We start from the raw sequence: 21459 nt of genomic DNA on the forward strand, positions 1-21459 counted from the left end.
CCCTGGTGGAACCACGTTAACGGAAGGTAACCGATTCCGGGTGTACAGCGGAACAAGAACAGAAATCCCTGGGGCTGATGGGAAAACGTAAACACGGGCATAGTCCATGAGATGTGGATAATAATGCCCAGGGTGCACTGTATTAAGAAGAAATAAGTGTTGTACCAATATTGCATGTTACAATCTGACCAGTAAACTTTTGTTTGCTGAAGCGAGCTGTTTGTCCCCTAAATTATGCGCAGCGGCTCCTGAGGATGGAGGCCAGGAGAGAGTGGAGGTCTGCGGCCTACACGTGTGATACACAATGGGACTGCGACACAATTCTCCTATGACGTGCCAGGGTGTTATGGAGAAGTAGCTCGACCACGGCTACCACCCTCGGTCACTTTACACACAGATTTCGGTTTTTATGTTGTTGGGTTTTTTAGGTCAATGGCGTTTCTCTTATGACGAAGCATGTTCTAGGTAGTTTTTCAGCCATCTGCTGAGTTGGAGAACAGGATAACGTATGTACAAAAAGTAACAGAAGAAAAAAGAACTTGAAATACATGTGTGATACTGCGGTTATTGTGTAAATGTGAACGCGCGCCTCTTGCCTGAGCAGAAACATATATTTGGCACGTTTTGGTGCTTATTCACTGCAGTCTTGTGCCTCTACAATTTAGTTCGGCAGACATAACCTGACATTTTATTGTAGAAAAAGGCACATTTAAAAAAAAAAAAAAAAAAAAAATCAATTTACTTAACAGGCCGGTCAGACTAGGTCCCATTTCTAGACTTGAGGGGTCACATCTTGTGTTGTAAACCCCTCCTGGCAGGGAGCACAAATCCTGCTCACAGACACAATAGACTCTGCACACCCTGTCACCACATCTGCGGTAATCTGCTCAGCCTTTTAACCCGTTCAGGAGCCCACTGCCTGTCCTGTGCCAGTAAACAGCATTTTACATAACAGATGACGTAATTTATAGGTGTAATGGCTGCCAACTGTGCCCCTCCGTCAGTCCTGTGATGCCTCCTCGTATTACTGCAATGAGTGACTCTCACTGAGGACACGCTGCTTCCCTCTGTGTGCGCCTTGGTGCAGCACCTCAGTGAGTGGAGCACCGGCAGCCTGGATGTGGAGGGCGTGGGCATGATGGCTGCTATTCCTGGAAGCTGAAGCAATGCCCTGGAAGCTCTAGAGCAGTGTTTATCAGGCTGCCGGTAAGTGATGGCCTCTGAAACCAGGGCTCACCCCAATCTCAGCATTGCACTAAGCCCACCAACCTGTGTTTGTACAGTGCATGTGGGTGTAGCCAGCGCCCGGCACATGGTGGGGGCAGATTGCAGCCCACCCCTAGGAAATAAATGGCGGAAATCATGAACATGTCACTGGCTGTGACCTGACCCTTCTCCATGTACTGCAGGGATATGCTGGGGTTCTATGTATTATTTCAGAAAGAGAAGTTTAAAACTAGGTCTAATATGTGACTGGTTTATTAATAAGTCATATTTCTATTTATATAGAATAAGAGCCCAAATTATATTGCAGCATCACAAATACTGCACACAGCATCACAAATACCACACACAGCATCACAAATACCGCACACAGCATCACGCACACAGCATCACAAATACCACACACAGCATCACAAACACCACACACACCATCACAAACACCGCACACAGCATCACAAACACCGCACACAGCATCACAAACACCGCACACACCATCACAAACACCGCACACAGCATCACAAACACCACACACACCATCACAAACACCGCACACAGCATTACAAATACGGCACACACCATCACAAATACCGCACACAGCATCACAAACACCACACACACCATCACAAACACCGCACACAGCATCACAAACACCGCACACACCATCACAAACACCGCACACAGCATCACAAACACCGCACACACCATCACAAACACCGCACACAGCATTACAAATACGGCACACACCATCACAAATACCGCACACAGCATTACAAATACGGCACACACCATCACAAATACCGCACACACCATCACAAACACCGCACACAGCATCACAAACACCGCACACAGCATCACAAACACCGCACACACCATCACAAACACCGCACACAGCATTACAAATACGGCACACACCATCACAAACACCGCACACAGCATCACAAACACCGCACACACCATCACAAACACCGCACACAGCATTACAAATACGGCACACACCATCACAAACACCGTACACACCATCACAAATACCGCACACACCATCACAAATACCGCACACACCATCACAAATACCACACACAGCATCACAAATACCACACACAGCATCACAAATACCGCACACACCATCACAAATACCGCACACAGCATCACAAATACCACACACAGCATCACAAACACCACACACACCATCACAAACACCGCACACAGCATCACAAACACCGCACACAGCATCACAAACACCGCACACAGCATCACAAACACCGCACACAGCATTACAAATACAGCACACAGCATCACAAATACCACACACACCATCACAAATACCGCACACAGCATCACAAATACCGCACACACCATCACAAATACCGCACACAGCATCACAAATACCGCACACACCATCACAAACACCGCACACAGCATTACAAATATGGCACACAGCATCACAAACACCGCACACAGCATCACAAACACCGCACACACCATCACAAACACCGCACACAGCATTACAAATACGGCACACACCATCACAAATACCGCACACACCATCACAAATACCGCACACACCATCACAAATACCACACACAGCATCACAAATACCACACACAGCATCACAAATACCGCACACAGCATCACAAATACCGCACACAGCATCACAAATACCGCACACAGCATCACAAATACCACACACAGCATCACAAATACCACACAGCATCACAAATACCGCACACAGCATCACAAATACCGCACACAGCATCACAAATACCGCACACAGCATCACAAATACCGCACACAGCATTACAAATACCACACACAGCATCACAAATACCGCACACAGCATCACAAATACCGCACACACCATCACAAATACCGCACACACCATCACAAATACCGCACACAGCATCACAAATACCGCACACAGCATTACAAATAAATGCACACAGTACCACAAATACCGCACACGGCATTACAAATAAATGCCGCACACAGTACCACAAATACCACACACACCATCACAAATACCGCACACAGCATTACAAATAAATGCCGCACACAGTACCACAAATACCACACACAGCATCACAAATACTGCACACAGCATCACAAATACTGCACACAGCATCACAAATACCGCACACAGCATCACAAATAAATGCTGCACACACCATCACAAATACCGCACACACCATCACAAATACCGCACACACCATCACAAATACCACAAATACCACGCACAGCATCACAAATAAATGCCGCACACAGCATCACAAATACCGCACACAGCATCACAAATACCGCACACACCATCACAAATACCGCACACACCATCACAAATACCGCACACAGCATCACAAATACCACACACAGCATCACAAATACCGCACACAGCATCACAAATACCACAAATACCACGCACAGCATCACAAATACCACACACAGCATTACAAATACCGCACACAGCATCACAAATAAATGCCGCTCACAGCATCACAAATACCGCACACAGCACCACAAATACCACACCCACACACCATCACGCACACAGCATCACAAATACCACACACAGCATCACAATTACCGCACACAGCATCACAAATACCGCACACAGCATCACAAATACCACACACAGCATTACAAATACCGCACACAACATTACAAATAAATGCACACAGTACCACAAATACCGCACACGGCATTACAAATAAATGCCGCACACAGTACCACAAATACCGCACACAGCATTACAAATAAATGCCGCACACAGTACCACAAATACCACACACAGCATCACAAATACTGCACACAGCATCACAAATACCGCACACAGCATCACAAATAAATGCTGCACACAGCATCACAAATACCGCACACAGCATTACAAATACCGCACACAGCATTACAAATACCGCACACAGCATCACAAATACCGCACACAGCATCACAAATACCGCACACAGCATCACAAATACCGCACACAGCATCACAAATACCGCACACAGCATCACAAATACCACAAACAGCATCACAAATACCACACACAGCATCACAAATACCGCACACAGCATCACAAATACCGCACACAACATTACAAATAAATGCACACAGTACCACAAATACCGCATACGGCATTACAAATAAATGCCGCACACAGTACCACAAATACCACACACAGCATCACAAATACCGCACACAGCATTACAAATAAATGCCGCACACAGTACCACAAATACTGCACACAGCATCACAAATACTGCACACAGCATCACAAATACTGCACACAGCATCACAAATACCGCACACAGCATCACAAATAAATGCTGCACACACCATCACAAATACCGCACACAGCATTACAAATACCGCACACAGCATCACAAATACCACACACAGCATCACAAATACCACACACAGCATCACAAATACCACACACAGCATCACAAATAAATGCTGCACACAGCATCACAAATACCGCACACAGCATCACAAATACCACACACAGCATTACAAATACCGCACACAGCATCACAAATAAATGCCGCACACAGCATCACAAATACCGCTCACAGCATCACAAATACCACACCCACACACCATCACGCACACAGCATCACAAATACCACACACAGCATCACAAATACCACACACAGCATCACAAATACCGCACACAGCATCACAAATACCGCACACAGCATCACAAATACCACACACAGCATTACAAATACCGCACACAACATTACAAATAAATGCACACAGTACCACAAATACCGCACACGGCATTACAAATAAATGCCGCACACAGTACCACAAATACCGCACACAGCATCACAAATACCGCACACAGCATCACAAATACTGCACACAGCATCACAAATACCGCACACAGCATCACAAATAAATGCTGCACACAGCATCACAAATACCGCACACAGCATTACAAATACCGCACACAGCATCACAAATACTGCACACAGCATCACAAATACTGCACACAGCATCACAAATACCACACACAGCATCACAAATACCACAAATACCACACACAGCATCACAAATAAATGCTGCACACAGCATCACAAATACCGCACACAGCATCACAAATACCACACACAGCATTACAAATACCGCACACAGCATCACAAATAAATGCTGCACACAGCATCACAAATACCGCTCACAGCATCACAAATACCGCACACAGCACCACAAATACCACACCCACACACCATCACGCACACAGCATCACAAATACCACACACAGCATCACAAATACCGCACACAGCATCACAAATACCACACACAGCATTACAAATAAATGCCGCACACAGCATCCCAAATACAGCACACACCATCACAAATACCGCACACAGCACCACAAATACCACACCCACACACCATCACGAATACCACACGCAGCATTACAAATAAATGCCGCACACAGCATCACAAATACCGCACACAGCATCACAAATACCGCACACACCATCACAAATACCACACACAGCATTACAAATAAATGCCGCACACAGCATCACAAATACAGCACACACCATCACAAATACCACACACAGCATTACAAATAAATGCCACACACAGCATCACAAATACTGCACACAGCATCACAAATACCGCACACAGCATTACAAATAAATGCCGCACACAGCATCACAAATACCGCACACACCATCACAAATACCGCACACAGCATTACTAATAAATGCCACACACAGCATCACAAATACCGCACACAGCATCACAAATACTGCACACAGCATCACAAATACTGCACACAGCATCACAAATACCGCACACAGCCTAACAAATGCCACACACAGCATTACAAATAAATGCCGCACACAGCATCACAAATACCACACACACATCACAAATACCACACACACCATCACAAATACCACACACACCATCACAAATACCGCACGCACCATCACAAATACCGCACACAGCATCACAAATACCGCACACAGCCTAACAAATGTCACACATAGCATTACAAATAAATGCCACACACAGCATCACAAATACCGCACACACTATCACAAATACTGCACACAGCACCACAAATACCGCACACAGCATCACAAATACTGCACACAGCTTCATAAATAACGCACACACCATCACAAACACCAGACACAGCATCACAAATAAATACTGCATTTAGCAACACAAATAAATACAGCACACAGCATCACAAATACTACACCCAACATCACAAATAGTGCACACAGCATCACAAATAAATACTGCACAGTGCACACATCACAAATAAATACCGCACACAGCATCATAAATACTGCATACAGCAGCACAAATAAATACCGTACACACCATCACAAGTAAATACTGCACACAGCATCACAAATAAAATCTGCACATGGCATCACAAATAAATACTGTACACGGCATCACAAGTAAATGCTGTACACAGCATCACAAATACCACATCCAGTATCACAAATAAACACCGTACACAGCATTGCAAATAAATACTGTACACAGTAGCACAAATAAATACCGTACATGGCATCACAAATTAATACTGCACACAGCATCACAAATAAATACTGCACACAGCATCACAAATACTACACACAGCATCCCAAATAAACACCGTACACAGCATTGTAAATAAATACTGTACACAGTAGCACAAATAAATACGGTACACGGTATCACAAATAAATACTGCATACAGCATCACAAATAAATACTGCACACAGCATTACAAATACTACACCCAGTATCACAAATAAACACCATACACAGCATTGTAAATAAATACTGTACACAGTAGCACAAATATATACCATACATGGCATCACAAATAAATACTGCAAACGGCATCACAAATAAATACTGCAAACAGCATCACAAATAAATACTGCACACAGCATTACAAATAAATACTGCACACAGCATTACAAATAAATACTGCACACAGCATCACAAATAAATACTGCACACAGAATTACAAATAAATACTGTGCACGTCATCACAAATAAATGCTGTGCACAGCATCCCAAATAAATACTGTACACAGCATCACAAATAAATACTGTACACAGCATTACAAATACTACACCCAGAATCACAAGTAAACACCATACCCATCATTGTAAAAAAATACTGTACACAGTAGCACAAATAAATACCGTACATGGCATCACAAATAAATACTGCACACAGCATTACAAATAAGTACTGTGCACAGCATCACAAATACTGCATACAGCAACACAAATAAATACCGCACACAGCATCACAAATACCACACACAGCATCACAAATACCCCACACACCATCACAAATACTGTACACAGAATCACAAATGCCACACACAGCATCACAAATACCATACACAGCTCACAAATACCATACACAGCATCACAAATAAATACCGTACAAAGCATCACAAATAAATACTGCACACAGCATCACAATTAAATACTGCACACAGCATCACAAATACTACACTGTATCCCAAATAAACACCGTACACAGCATTGTAAATAAATACTGTACACAGTAGCAGAAATAAATACGGTACACGGTATCACAAATAAATACTGCATAGAGCAACACAAATACCGCACAAAGCATCACAAATAAATACTGCACACAGCATAACAAACAAATACTGAATAGAAATAAAAGCTTGGTTTGAGTTGGTACACATGAAGCATATAAACGCATGTTCACATTGGCCATAAAGCATACAAAACCTACAAGAGACAAAATGAGAAAAACCCTGCTGTAATCTCTATATATAAAATTGTGTGTGTCACCAACCAATCACGAAGCATCTTTCATTTCACCAGCGCTGATTAAAAGAAGCTGAGCTGTGATTGGTTGCTATGTGCAACAGTTTTCTTTGCAACCAATCACTAAGCATCTTTCATTTCACCAGAGATGTTTAAAAGAAGCTGAGCTGTGATTGGTTGCTATGAGCAACAGTTTTCCCAAATTGACAACACCTCAGCAGACACTGACATGGTGGGAGAAATCTAGCATCCCTGGGAACATAATCTCCCAGCCATTGTCTGCCTCCCAGAAAAGAGCAGAGAGCAAATCCCTAAGCGCTCTGATATTGACCCCAGGCCTCTCTTATAGGGATCCCTGGTATAGAATTAGGACCGTTCCACTCAACGCTGTGGTTCTGTCCCCAGGGTCTCTTAAAGGGATCATTGGTTAGGAAATTAGGGCAATTCCACTAAGCGCTCTGGTTTTGATCCCAGGCCTCTCTTAAAGGGATCCCCGGTATGGAAGTTAGGACCGTCCCACTCAACTCTGTGGTTCTGCCCCCCCAGTGTCTCTTAAAAGGATTATTAGTATTTAAGTTAGGGCAATTCCACTAAGCACTCTGGTTCTGACCCCAGGCCCTTAAAGGGATCCCCGGTACGGAAGTGAGGGCAAATCCACTCTACGCTTTGGTACTGACCCCAGGCCTCTCTTAAAGGGATCCCTGGTATAGAATTAGGACCGTTCCATTCTACGCTTTGGTACTGACCCCAGGCCTCTCGTAAAGGGATCCCCGGTATGGAAGTTAGGGCAATTCCACTCAGCGTTCTGGTTCTGACCCCAGGCTCTCTTAAAGGGATCCCCAGGGATCCCCGGTATGGAAGTTAGGGCAGTTCCACTCAGCGTTCTGGTTCTGACCCCAGGCTCTCTTAAAGGGATCCCCAGTATGGATGTTAGGACCTTTCACTCAGCGCTGTGGTTCTGACCCCAGGGCCTCTTAAAGGGACCATTGGTATGGAAGTTAAGGCAATTCCACTCAGCGCTCTGGTTCTGACCCCAGGCCTCTCTTAAAGGAATCTCTGGTATGGAAGTTAGGGTAAATCCCTCAGCGCTCTGATTCTAACCACCCCAGGCTTCTATTAAAGCGATCATTGGTATGGAAGTCAGGGCAAATCCACTCAGCGCTCTGGATCTGACGCCAGGCCTCTCTTAAAGGGATCCCCGGTATGGAAGTTAGGGCCATTCCACTCAAGTCTCTGGTTCTGACCCCAGGCTGACGGGATGATGTGGGATATTAGGGGGAGTAGTCCGGTGGCTCTGGCTGACGGGATGATGTGGGATATTAGAGGTAATAATCCGGCGGCTGTGACGGGATGATGTGGGATATTAGTGGTAGTTGTCCGGTGGCTATGGCTGACGGGATGATGTGGGATATTAGGGGGAGTAGTCCGGTTGCTCTGGCTGATGGGATGATGTGGGATATTAGGGGTAGTAGTCCAGTGGCTCTGGCTGACGGGATGATGTGGGATATTAGGGTTAGTAGTACAGCGGCTGTGACGGGATGATGTGGGATATTAGTGGTAGTTGTCCGGTGGCTATGGCTGATGGGATGATGTGGGATATTAGGGGTAGTAGCCCGGTGGTTTTGACGGGATGATGTGGGATATTAGTAGTCCAGTGGCTATGGCTGATGGGATGATGTGGGATATTAGGGGTTGTAGTCCGGTGGCTCTAATAGGATGAAGTGGCATATTAGGGGTAGTAGTCCGGTGGCACTGGCTGACGGGATGATGTGGAATATTAGGGGTAGTAGTGCTGTGGCACTCGCTGTCGAGACGATGTGGGATATTAGGGGTAGTAGTCCGATAGCTCTGGCTGACGGGATGATGTGGGATATTAGTGGTAATAGTCAGGTAGCTCTGGCTGACGGGATGATGTGGGATATTATAGCGAATGTGGCTATCCGGAGTGTGTGGGGCTATGCACTCAGCTTTATATATAGATAGAATCATTATAATTAGTTATAAGTAACCGCAGTTAGTTACTATGCAAGGGCCGGGCTCTTCAGCTAGTCTCTATATATAAAAGTGAATGTATGTATGTGAGTGTGTATCACCAACCAATCATGAAGCATCTTTCATTTCATCAGAGCTGTTTACAAGAAGCTGAGCTGTGATTGGTTACTATGAGCAACAGCTTTCCTTGCAATCAATCAGTAAGCAAAGAAGCTGAGTTGTGATTGGTTGCTATGAGCAATAGTTTTCTCACTCCACGACAACACCTCAGCAGACACTGCCATGGTGGGAGAAATCTAGCATCCCCGGGAACATAAGCTCCCAGCCATTGTCTGCCCCCAGAAAGCAGCAGAGAGCACATGACAGAAATGAATCCCCTCCTCCCTGCCCATATACCCATCACACATCCTCCATTCCATAGGCACATCCTCCCTCTTAAAGGGATCATTGGTATGGAAGTCAGGGAAAATCCATCCAGCGCCTTGGTTTTGACCCCAGGCCTCTCTTAACGGGATCCCTGGTATGGAAGTTAGGATGTGGGATATTAGGGGTGGTAGTCTGGTGGCTTTGGCTGATGGGATGATGTGGAATATTAGGGGTAGTAGTCCGATGGCTCTGGCTGACGGGATGATGTGGGATATTAGGGGTAGTTGTCCGGTGGCTATGGCTGACGGGATGATGTGGGATATTAGGGGGAGTAGTCCGGTTGCTCTGGCTGATGGGATGATGTGGGATATTAGGGGTAGTAGTCCGGTGGCTCTGGCTGACGGGATGATGTGGGATATTAGGGGTAGTAGTCCAGTGGCTCTGACGGGATGATGTGGGTTATTAGTGGTAGTAGTCTGATGGCTCTGGCTGACGGGATGATGTGGGATATTAGGGGTAGTAGTCCGGTGGCTCTGGCTGACAGGATGATGTGGAATATTAGGGGTAGTAGTCCGGTGGCTCTGGCTGACGGGATGATGTGGATTACTAGGGGTAGTAGTCCAATGACTCTGGCTGGTGGGATATTAGGGATAGTAGTCCGGTGGCTCTGGCTGACGGGATGATGTGGAATAATAGGGGTAGTAGTCTGATGTCTCTGGCTGATGAGATGATGTGGGATATTAGGGGTAGTAGTCCGGTGGCTCTGACGGAATGATGTGGGATATTAGGGGTTGTAGTTCGGTGGCTCTGTCGGGATGATGTGGGATATTAGGGGTAGTAGTCCAGTGGCTCTGACGGGATGATGTGGGTTATTAGTGGTAGTAGTCTCATGGCTCTGGCTGACGGGATGATGTGGGATATTAGGGGGAGTAGTCCAGTGGCTCTGGCTGACGGGATGATGTGGTATATTAGGGGTAGTAGTCCGGTGGCTCTGATGGGATGATGTGGGATATTAGGAGTAGTAGTCCGGTGGCTGTGACGGAATGATGTGGGATATTAGGGGTAGTAGTCCGGCGGCTGTGACGGGATGATGTGAGATATTAGGGGTAGTTGTCCGGTGGCTCTGATGGGATGATGTGGGATATTAGTGGTAGTAGTCCGGTGGCTCTGACAGGATGATGTGGGATATTAGGGGTAGTAGTCCGGTGGCTCTGGCTGACGGGATGATATGGGATATTAGGGGTAGTAGTCTGGTGGCTCTGACTGGCGGGATGATGTGGGATATTAGGGGTAGTAGTCCGGTGGCTCTTGCTGACGGGATGATGTGGGATATTAGGGGTAGTAGTGCGGTGGCTCTGGCTGACGGGATGATGTGGGATATTATAGTGAATGTGGCTATGTGGAGTGGGCGGAGCTGTACACTCAGCTTTATATATATTGTGGTGTAGTGACCACTGTGTCCGCTAGGGGGCGCTGTGTGGATGTCCTAGGAGAGAGGATGAATGGCAGAATACTGAATGGCCGTTGTGTATCTCAAGGTGGGTGGCCTTGAGATGGAGAGATGGAGACTTATGTGTGTGTTGATCAGCAGTGATACTGCTGAGGTGCTGTTTCAATGTGTCAGGGAGAAGTCTCCTGGTAGCTGGTGAGACGGGCAGAACTAGTTACCTACAAATCCACCCAGGGGTGTGGTTAAGAACGATATTGTAAAGTGTGTGAAAATGGTTCAAGGACCTGTGATGAAGTCATAGCCATGTGACCCGGTGGGTGTGGCTACGGACCATATAAGGTGGCCAGGGTAGGTCACATGAGGTGAATGCACAGACCTGGTTGGTCCATTTTGGAATGCCCCGTCTGGGAGAGCTGGGGGCTGTCCTCCTAACAGCAAGGAACGCTGTGTTAAATGGCTGCACTTGCCTGATGATTCCCTGGAGGGAACAGACGTCTGCAGCATGATGAAGGAACTATGAGTAAACCCTGATGTGGGTGAGATTACTGAGGCTGAAGAGCCTGTGTATGCATAACCTGTGTGACCACAGGGATTACGGAGCTGAACTCTGTCATGGACACTATGCTGATGTTATGAAGTTTATGTTGCTGCTGTGGGTTTATGATGCTAAATAAACCGCATGGACTATGATTGTTTATGGAAAACCTGTGCCGGATCTGGTTTTGTGGCTGCTAAGCGAGTGTCCCCTCCTTGAATAACAGCGCTACCTTACAATTGGTGGAGAAAGCTATGAGCAATGTTGTAGCCTTGTTGCTAGGAACAACGGAAGAGGACTGCAACATTTCGGTTGCTAAGGGCAACGGTTTCCAAAAGCGCATGTTGCAGTGCTGGCAACGCTGAGCCAGGTGGGCTGACAGTCTGGAAAGCCATGTGTTATGCTGACAGGAGTCAGTGGAAAAGACTTATAGGACACCTCTGCGGTAGAGGGGTCCGAGAACCTGCACGGCCAGCAGGTGACGGTTGTGAAAGCCGTGTTGTACTGATCGGGGTCAGTGAGAAAGAGACTGGTGATTGCTAGGGTACCTCTGCGGAAAAAAGGTGCCCGAGGCCCTGTGTGGCCGACACAGGTAACGGACAGGTGTTCGTGTTGTACTGACCTGGGTCAGTGGGAAAGACTGTGTACCTGGAGGGTTCAGTGAGCAAGGTCCTGGAGGGTCAGTGTTGGGAGGTTCTGGGAGAAGAATCGGATCCCTGGAGCACGTGGTATGACCTTGGACCTGGTGAGGCGTGAGTGTTGGGCAGTCTCAGGAGGAGATGGATGTCCTGAAGAGCACCCACTGAGCCCCTGGACCTGGTGAGGCCGGTGTGTTGGGAAACCCTGGGAGGAGGGTCGGCTCCCTGAATAGCACCCGGTGCGCCCTGTGTGTTGGACGGTCTCAGGCGGAGACAGGGCGTCCTGAATAGCACACAGACAGGACACATGAGTTTTGTGTGGTGTTTTTTTTTCTTTTTTCAACTCAGCCTGCGGTGGCTCAGTGGGAGTCAAGAAGGTGACAAGCGGCTTCCTGTAACTCAGCGGGGTTACGAAGGTAACAAGCAGCTTCCGGTAACTCGGCGGGGTTACGAAGGGGACACCAGCAGGAGCTGTGGTGGTGCCAACAAGGACTTGTGTGGTATCGTAAGAGACATAAACTGTGTGGTGTGAAACTGTGGTCTGAGAAGACCGGTATATCGGACATGGGGAAATCCCGAAAGGGGGCGGTGACCCAAATCGGGGTAGTAGCCCAAAAGGGGGTGGAGTCTGAGAAGGGGGCTGTGACTCAAATTGAGGTGGTAAGCCAAAAAGGGGTGGAGTCCCAGGAAGGGGCGGTGACCCAAATTGGGATGGTTCAGGAAATGGCAGCACTGGTTGCCTCAGTGGGTATGTCTGGGGAACCGCAGTGTGTGTGTATGACTTTTGAGGAGTGCGGCATGTATTTTCCTGATAACGACGGGCCACAGGTGTGTACCGTGATGCTGCATCGGGAAGGAGTCCCTGGTAGGCTGGACTCAAAGAGGTGACTCTGACAGGAACTCCTCTCGTTTTATCTCTGACCGAGAAAAACGTCAGGGTTCGCTGCGACCATGGGGTCATTGTGAATTATACGGTGGACAGAGTTATAATTGAGATGACAAAGGGGAAGTGTCAAGGTGGTAGTATGCCACCAAACTTAGTGCATACCTTTGAGAGGGGCCGAGACTTTGTTGTGTTTGATGACGTATGGTCGGACGATGAAAACGTTTCGACTGTGGGGCCAGCGGACACTGAGACGGTGAAGCCTCCAAAAGTGGACAGGTCAGAGGTAGAACTAACCGGAAGAAAAGGTACATCTGCCCAACTTACGGACCTGATGTCTCGTGACATGACGGATGGTGGGCTGGGAGATGAGACTGATGGGACTGACCCAGTGGTACCCTTTGATAATATAATCAAAGAAGTAGTGGTGTGACACGTGCTGGCAAAAAGAAAACAAGATCATGAGATACAGTTAATAAAAGAGACAGTGGAAGAACATCTCGAACGAGAAAGAGTCCTTAGACAAATGGCCGAGCACAGGGTGGAGGGGCTCGAGAAAGAAGTCTTGGAGCTCAGAGGTCACCTGGCAAAGTGTGAACAAGATCCTTAGGGAAGAGATGGACGAACTCAGAGGAGTAGTAAAAGGTCTTCTGCGGGAGAAGAGCTTGGACGAAGACTTACAGCCGCTGAGCACGACTGATAACAAGACGGAACTGCCAGTACCCATCTTGGCAAAGGGTCATGAAGAGATAAAATCTCATGAAGTTATTGAGCTAAGAACTGAAGAAGACAGTCACCTGGTCGGGTCAACTGTACTGAGGGAAGTGTCCGTGGTAAAGCCAGAGCCTCCTGACCTGGAAGAGAGCAAGGCCACGACCTTCAAGTTTGTGATTGATGTACCAGAAGACATGCAAGAAGCCTGTGCTGAGGAAGGTGTGCATGAGGCTTTCAAAGAGGAGGTCAAGGCGTGTAAGGTGCACTGGACACCTGAGACTCGGCAGTTGGTGATAATATCAGCCAAAGACGATACATCAAACCAGGTAGCTGTCCTAAAAGAGATGCATTTGCAACGTCTCCACGTCAAACAGCTGGTCAGGTGGAGTAATACGAAAGCTGTTCGACGCCTAGAGTTAGCAAGGGAGGCTATGGATCGGCTGGGTTTGCGGAAAGATGTAGTTCCGGTACCCAAAGGTCTGATTGGGAAAATCATTGGAAGATTCGGGAAGGTAATGCAAGACCTTGTGAATATCTTCGGTGTGGTGAGGATCCCTCCTGATGATGAAGACCAGGTATCCAGTGAAGAGGGTAGGATTCCCATCATGGTGGTTGGCTCCGTGGAAAGCCTGAGAAACTTTTGGATGCTATTGGAGTATCGAGTGGGGTACCTGCAAGAGATTGAGCAGTTAAGGCTGGACCGTCGGCGGATCAATAAACAGGTACGGAACACCAGGTGGCAGCAGCCTTCAACCCAAGATATAAGGACCCGAAGGGTTCCTCCAAGAAGTGACATGGCAGAGGGCCGAAGAATGTCAACAAGTGGTAGTTCGACTGGCAGGACGAAGTTGAAAGACCGTAGTTCCTGTGAGACACTGAATGAGTCAGACTCAGGCCAGACAGTAGGCTTAAGTAAGACTTATGACCACACTGAGCTGGTCAGGGAACGTAACAAACAGGGAGAGGAATGTGGTGACTAAACAGTGTCTGATGACGCAGACAGGCTGTGACTGGAGGGCCAAAGATCAGGGCCGATATTCTGACTGCTGGGGCCGGGGGAGGCCTAACGTAGAGATGAGGCCGTATGACAGACGGAGACGGTTCTCTCGACCTGTGGGGCAAGGTGTAATGACTGCCCGGTCTCTAGATCCTGATGTAAAGTTGTGTGTTCAACCCCACAAGTTTGAACAGAGGGGGGGAGGTATGTGGTGTAGTGACCACTGTGTCCGCTAGGCGGCGCTGTGTGGATGTCTTAGGAGAGAGGATGAATGGCAGAATACTGAATGGCCGTTGTGTATCTCAAGGTGGGTGGCCTTGAGATGGAGACTTATGTGTGTGTTGATCAGCAGTGATACTGCTTAGGTGCTGTTTCATTGTGTCAAGGAGAAGTCTCCAGGTAGCTGGTGAGACGGGCGTAACTAGTTAACTACAAATCAACACAGGGGTGTGGTTAAGAACGATATTGTAAAGTGTGTGAGAATGGTTCAAGGACCTGTGATGAGGTCATAGCCATATGACCCGGTGGGCTTGGCTACGGACCATATAATGTGGCCAGGATAGGTCACATGAGGTGAATGCAGGGACCTGGTTGGTCCGTTTTGGAAGGCCCCGTCTGGGAGAGATGGGGGCTGTCCTCCTGACAGCAAGGAACGCTGTGTTGAATGGCTGCACGTGCCTGATGATTCCCTGTAGGGAATGGACGTCTGCAGCATGATGAAGGAACTACGAGGAAACCCTGACGTGGGTGAGATTTCTGAGGCTGAAGAGCTTGTGTATGCATAACCTGTTGTGAGCCCATTTTCGGGTTTGCCTCTGGCTTCTGGTGAGGGTTATGGAGCTGGCTGTGCTGACAGAGGAGTAGTGAGTTCTCTATCTGAACTCCCTCTGTTGGTGAAGGGAGGTAATGAAGCTGATCTAAATGGCAGAGACCGGCCACCTGAGGAGGAAGAGGACTGCGATTGGACTTCAGGAGTTTCTGATTGGATTTAAGGCAGCCGACTCCCTAGTTTCTTGCTGGTGATTTTTCCTGACTGTGCCTCTGGTTTTCAGTTTGGTTCCTGCCTTCCTAAAGCTAAGTTTTCTCTGCTATTGTTCATATGAGTTTTTGTCTGGTTTACTTAGTTTTTGTGTTCAGCCAGCCCTGGCTGGGACTGGGCTGAATCCCCATTTTGTCTCTGATCAGTTGCTCTCTTTTGCTCTGTCTTCAGAATATACCTGAGTGCTGATATAATGTTTTGAAGTCTAGCGACTTCAGGGTCTTTTTCTATCAGACGTGTTGGACATTTTTTTTTTTGGCAGGTTTTTTTGCATGATTGCAGACAGCAGCTTTTCTTTCCTGTCTTTTCTAGTTAGTGAGGGCCCCATTGTTTGCTCAGCCTATCTTTCTTTCTGTGTCTGTGTTTTCATCTTGTTTCACCGACTATACATGTTGGGGGCTGTCTATTGCTTTGGGGTCTGCTCTGGGGCAGTTTAGATTTTCCCTTTCTTTCTTTAGGTTTATTTAGTTCTCCGGCCGTGACGAGGCGTCTAGGACCACCGTAGGCACGCTCCACGGCTACTGCTAGTTGTTGTGGATCAGATCAGGGGTCTGCAATCCGCAAGTTACCAACCTCTCCGGTTTTCTGGGCTTAGCTTGCTTTTTGTTTTCTCCTCCTCGGTGACTCATTCATAACAGAATCACCAGCCATACCGCAAACTCTAGGGTACTCAAAAGCAGGAGAGAATTGTAAAAAAAAAAAAAAAAAAGTCAGAATTTTTTTTTTTTTTTTTTATATGTATATTTTCTCCTCTTTTTCTCTGTGGCCGTAGGAGGATTCTTTTTTTTTTCTTTTTCTCCTTGATGGAGATTAAGCAATTGTCTGATCGTGTGGAGCAGCTCGCTGCTGAAGTGCGGGGAATTTCCACCTGTCTCACTCATTCACATGCTGTTGAACCAAGGATCCCTCTTCCTGATGTGTTTTCTGGGGATCCGTCTAAATTTTTGAATTTTAAGAATAATTGTAAATTATTTCTTGCCTTGAAGCCTAGCTCATCGGGGAGCTCTGCGCAGCAGGTTAAAATTGTCATCTCCTTGCTGCGCGGCGATCCCCAGGATTGGGCGTTTTCTTTGACACCTGAAGATCCTGTTTTGACTAATGTGGATGCATTTTTTCAAGCCTTGGGGTTGTTATATGATGAACCTAATGCTATTGATCAAGCTGATAGAGCCCTATTGGCAGTGAACCAGGGTCAGGATCCTGCAGAGTTATACTGTCAGAAATTCCGAAAGTGGGCGGTCCTTACTACGTGGAATGATAATGCCTTGGCAGCTCTCTTTCGGAAGGGTTTGTCAGAAGCTGTAAAAGATACTATGGTGGGATTTCCTGTTCCCTCTGGTCTTGACGATTTTGTCATTGGCCATTCAAGTTGATCGGCGTTTATGTGAACGCAAGACTACACGGGAGGCACTGCCACATTTTGAACAAATGTCTGAACCTATGCAATGTGATGGAGTTTTGTCTAGGGCGCAATGTCAGGAGTTTAGAAGGCGCAATAAGCTATGTTTTTTCTGTGATGATGCCTCTCATGTTATTTCTGTCTGCCCTAAACGAGAGAAACGTTTTGCACACACATTTGCTGTGGGTGGTGTACAACCTAAGTTTCTTTTGGCAATTACTCTGATCTGCTCCTTATCCACATTTTCCGCAAAGGCTTTTGTGGATTCAGGAGCCGCCTTGAATCTAATGGATTTGGATTTTGCTAAACGTTGTGGTTTTCCTATGACACCTCTGTGGACGCCTATTTCTTTGAGGGGTATTGATGCTACTTCTTTGGTGAAGAATAAACCTCAGTTTTGGACCCAGGTGATAATGTGGGTCGCCCCAGACGGCCAGACCACCAAGAAAATTGCAGATTTTTGGTGTTGCATAATTTACATGATACCATTGTTCTGGGTTTTCCCTGGTTGCAAATCCATAATCCAGTTTTGGATTGGAAATCTGTGTCTGTGGTGAGTTGGGGTTGTCGGTGTGCTCTTGGCGACACTCCTGTTTTCTCCACCTCTCCCCAGTCGCATGATGTTCCTGACTATTTGGCTGATTTTTATGATGTATTTAGTGAGAGCAAGTCTGCGTCTTTGCCTCCTCATAGGAGTTATGACTGTGCAATTGAGTTGAGACCTGGGTGTAAATTTCCCAAGGGTCGACTTTTCAATTTATCTATACCCGAACACAGGGCTGCCACTAGGAATTTTGGGGCCCCATAGTGGCAAAATTTTTTGGGCCCCCTTGAGATTCCACCCAGGCTCCACCCCAGCCCCGCCCTCCACCCCTCAAACTGTCCACAGCCCCACCGCTCTCTCTTAGAAAAATTCCACTTCTCACCAATCACACATTAACAGTTCCCATCTCCAGATCACACACATAGCCAGCAGCTCTTGTTATGACCAAAAGATTTTTTAAATCTGCCACCACTAGGTAGACTCTTTTGGCTGAGCCCTATTCTACTCTAACCTATTAAACATTTGCTAAAATATCCAATACAATTTAGGTATTTTTTTTATTTATTTTTCAATTTTTAAAATGACCAATAATATCACATCCAAAGGGACAAATACCACCACACCATGCCCAGACACCATATTACCACCACATGGTGACCAATAATACCACATACAGGGAACAAATACAGCCATACCATGTCCAGGCCACATATTACCACCAGTGACAGAATAATAGGACATACAAGGGACAAATACCACCGCACCATGACCAGACCACATATTACCAGCACATGGTGACTGAATACTACAATACTGATCATTAATAAAAAAACATATTACTATCACCATAAGTGCCATTATACACAGGAGATCTGTACTTAGTATGTAGTGTGTGTACAGGTAATACAGTGACATTATACACGGGAACTCGTTTATAGTGTCAGTGTACAGGTAATACAGTGATCACTGGTGACATTATGCACAGGACCTCTGTATATAGTGTCAGTGTACAGGTAATACAGTGATCACTGGTCACATTGTACAAAGGCACTCTGTGTATAGTGTATAGTGTCATTGTACAGGTAACACAAACTCACCAGTGATGTCTCTAGGTGAAGTCCTTCATCTTTGCTTTTCATCTTTCATCCAGCACAGATCGCCATCACGTCTTCCAGCCAGGGCTTGTCTCTGGAGGAAATAACACAGTTATCTAGAGTCCAAGTATAGGAAAGGTCGCACTCGACAGGATAAAATATAGCTCCTTTATTGACACATATTTACATGTCAGGTCAGAGTGGTGTGGCAAGAGTGTTCACAAGCTGACAACGGCCGTTTTGCGCTGTTCAAGCGCTTCCACGGTCCGTGGAAGCGCTTGAACAGCGCGAAACGGCCGTTGTCAGCTTGTGAACACTCTTGCCACACCACTCTGACCTGACATGTAAATATGTGTCAATAAAGGAGCTATATTTTATCCTGTCGAGTGCGACCTTTCCTATACTTGGATTCAATGATTTGATCACTGCGAGGTCAAGCACCCAGGAGCATTGGATGACAGCCTGCTGCCAGACGCATACCATCAGCTGATATATGGTAATAGCGGTGCCATCCGCAGTTTCTATTCATTTACGGTTATCTAGAGCTCCACTTGCAGAACACATTACTTAATTTTTTTCCCAACTTCTACACTACACCAGATGAAGAAGAAAAAAAGGTGACATAGTGTCGCTCTGCACAGTAACAAACAGAACCTCCCCCCATTTAAAACAGTATCCTCAAAAAAATAAAATAAATACATCACTGCAGTAATAATATCCCTTAATTAGCCCCTATGGTAATAATATCCCCCATCCTGGCTCCAGCCATATTTTCTCTCATCCTGCCCTCATGAGTATCCATTCTGCCCCCACATGATCTCCAGATCCTGCCCCATCTGTCTACATCGTATCCATCCTGCCCCATGATCCTGCACCATGTGTCTGCCATCCTGTACCCTGTGTCTCACATTCTGCCCCCTCCTGTGTCTCACTGTAACATTCTGCCCCATGTCTCACATTCTGCCCCCTCCTGTGTCTCACTGTCACATTCTGCACCCTCCTGTGTCTCACTGTCACATTCTGCCCCCATGTCTCACATTCTGCCCCCTCCTGTGTCTCAATGTCCCATTCTGCCCCCCCTGTGTCTTACTGTCACATTCTGCCCCCATGTCTGCATTCTGCCCCATATCTTGCATTCTGCCCTCACGTTCTGCATTCTGCCCTCATGTCTCACATTCTGCCCTCATGTCTCACATTCTGCCCCATGTCCTTTCTGCCCCATGTCTCACTGTCACATTCAGCCCCCTCCTGTGTCTCACTGTCATATTCTGCCTGCCCCCATGTCTTGCATTCTGCCCCCATGTCTGCATTCTGCCCCCATCATGAGTGCATTCTGCACCCAGGTCTGCATTCTGCCATGTCTTGCATTCTGCCCCCATGTCTGCATTCTGCCCCCATGTCTTGCATTCTGTCCCCATGCCTGCATTCTGCCCCCATGTCTTGCATTTTGCCTCCATGTCTTGCATTTTGCCTCCATGTCTTGCATTCTACCCCCATGTCTTGCATTTTGCCCCTGTGTCTACATATTTGGCCCTGTGTGTCTCTAATCCTGCCCCCTGTCTCCATATTTGCCCCTGTGTGTCTCCAATCCTGCGCCCTGTCTCCATATTTGCCCCTGTGTCTCCAATCCTGCCCCCTGTCTCCACATTTGCCCCTGTGTGACTCCAATCCTGCCCCCTGTCTCCACATTTGCCCCTGTGTGACTCCAATCCTGCCCCCTGTCTCCATATTTGCCCCTGTGTGACTCCAATCCTGCCCCCTGTCTCCACATTTGCCCCTGTGTGACTCCAATCCTGCCCCCTGTCTC

General features: G+C 47.0%; 1 protein-coding gene across 2 annotated transcripts in view; it reads left to right on the forward strand.

Moving 5' to 3' along the window:
* Nucleotides 1-428: 428 nt before the first annotated feature.
* TMEM117 (transmembrane protein 117) overlaps nt 429-21459 on the forward strand; it is a 456251-nt gene continuing 435220 nt past the window's right edge. The window contains exon 1 of one of the 2 annotated variants that reach the window (XM_073573233.1): nt 429-1206. The gene's annotated coding sequence lies outside the window, so the exon portion shown is untranslated. The remainder of the gene's footprint in view (nt 1207-21459) is intronic. The other variant, XM_073573232.1, reaches the window with a different exon arrangement.

The sequence above is a fragment of the Dendrobates tinctorius genome, unplaced genomic scaffold (assembly GCF_039654945.1).
Source record: "Dendrobates tinctorius isolate UK_male_01 unplaced genomic scaffold, ASM3965494v1 ptg000035l, whole genome shotgun sequence".
In the NCBI taxonomy this organism is placed as follows: Eukaryota; Metazoa; Chordata; class Amphibia; order Anura; family Dendrobatidae; genus Dendrobates; species Dendrobates tinctorius.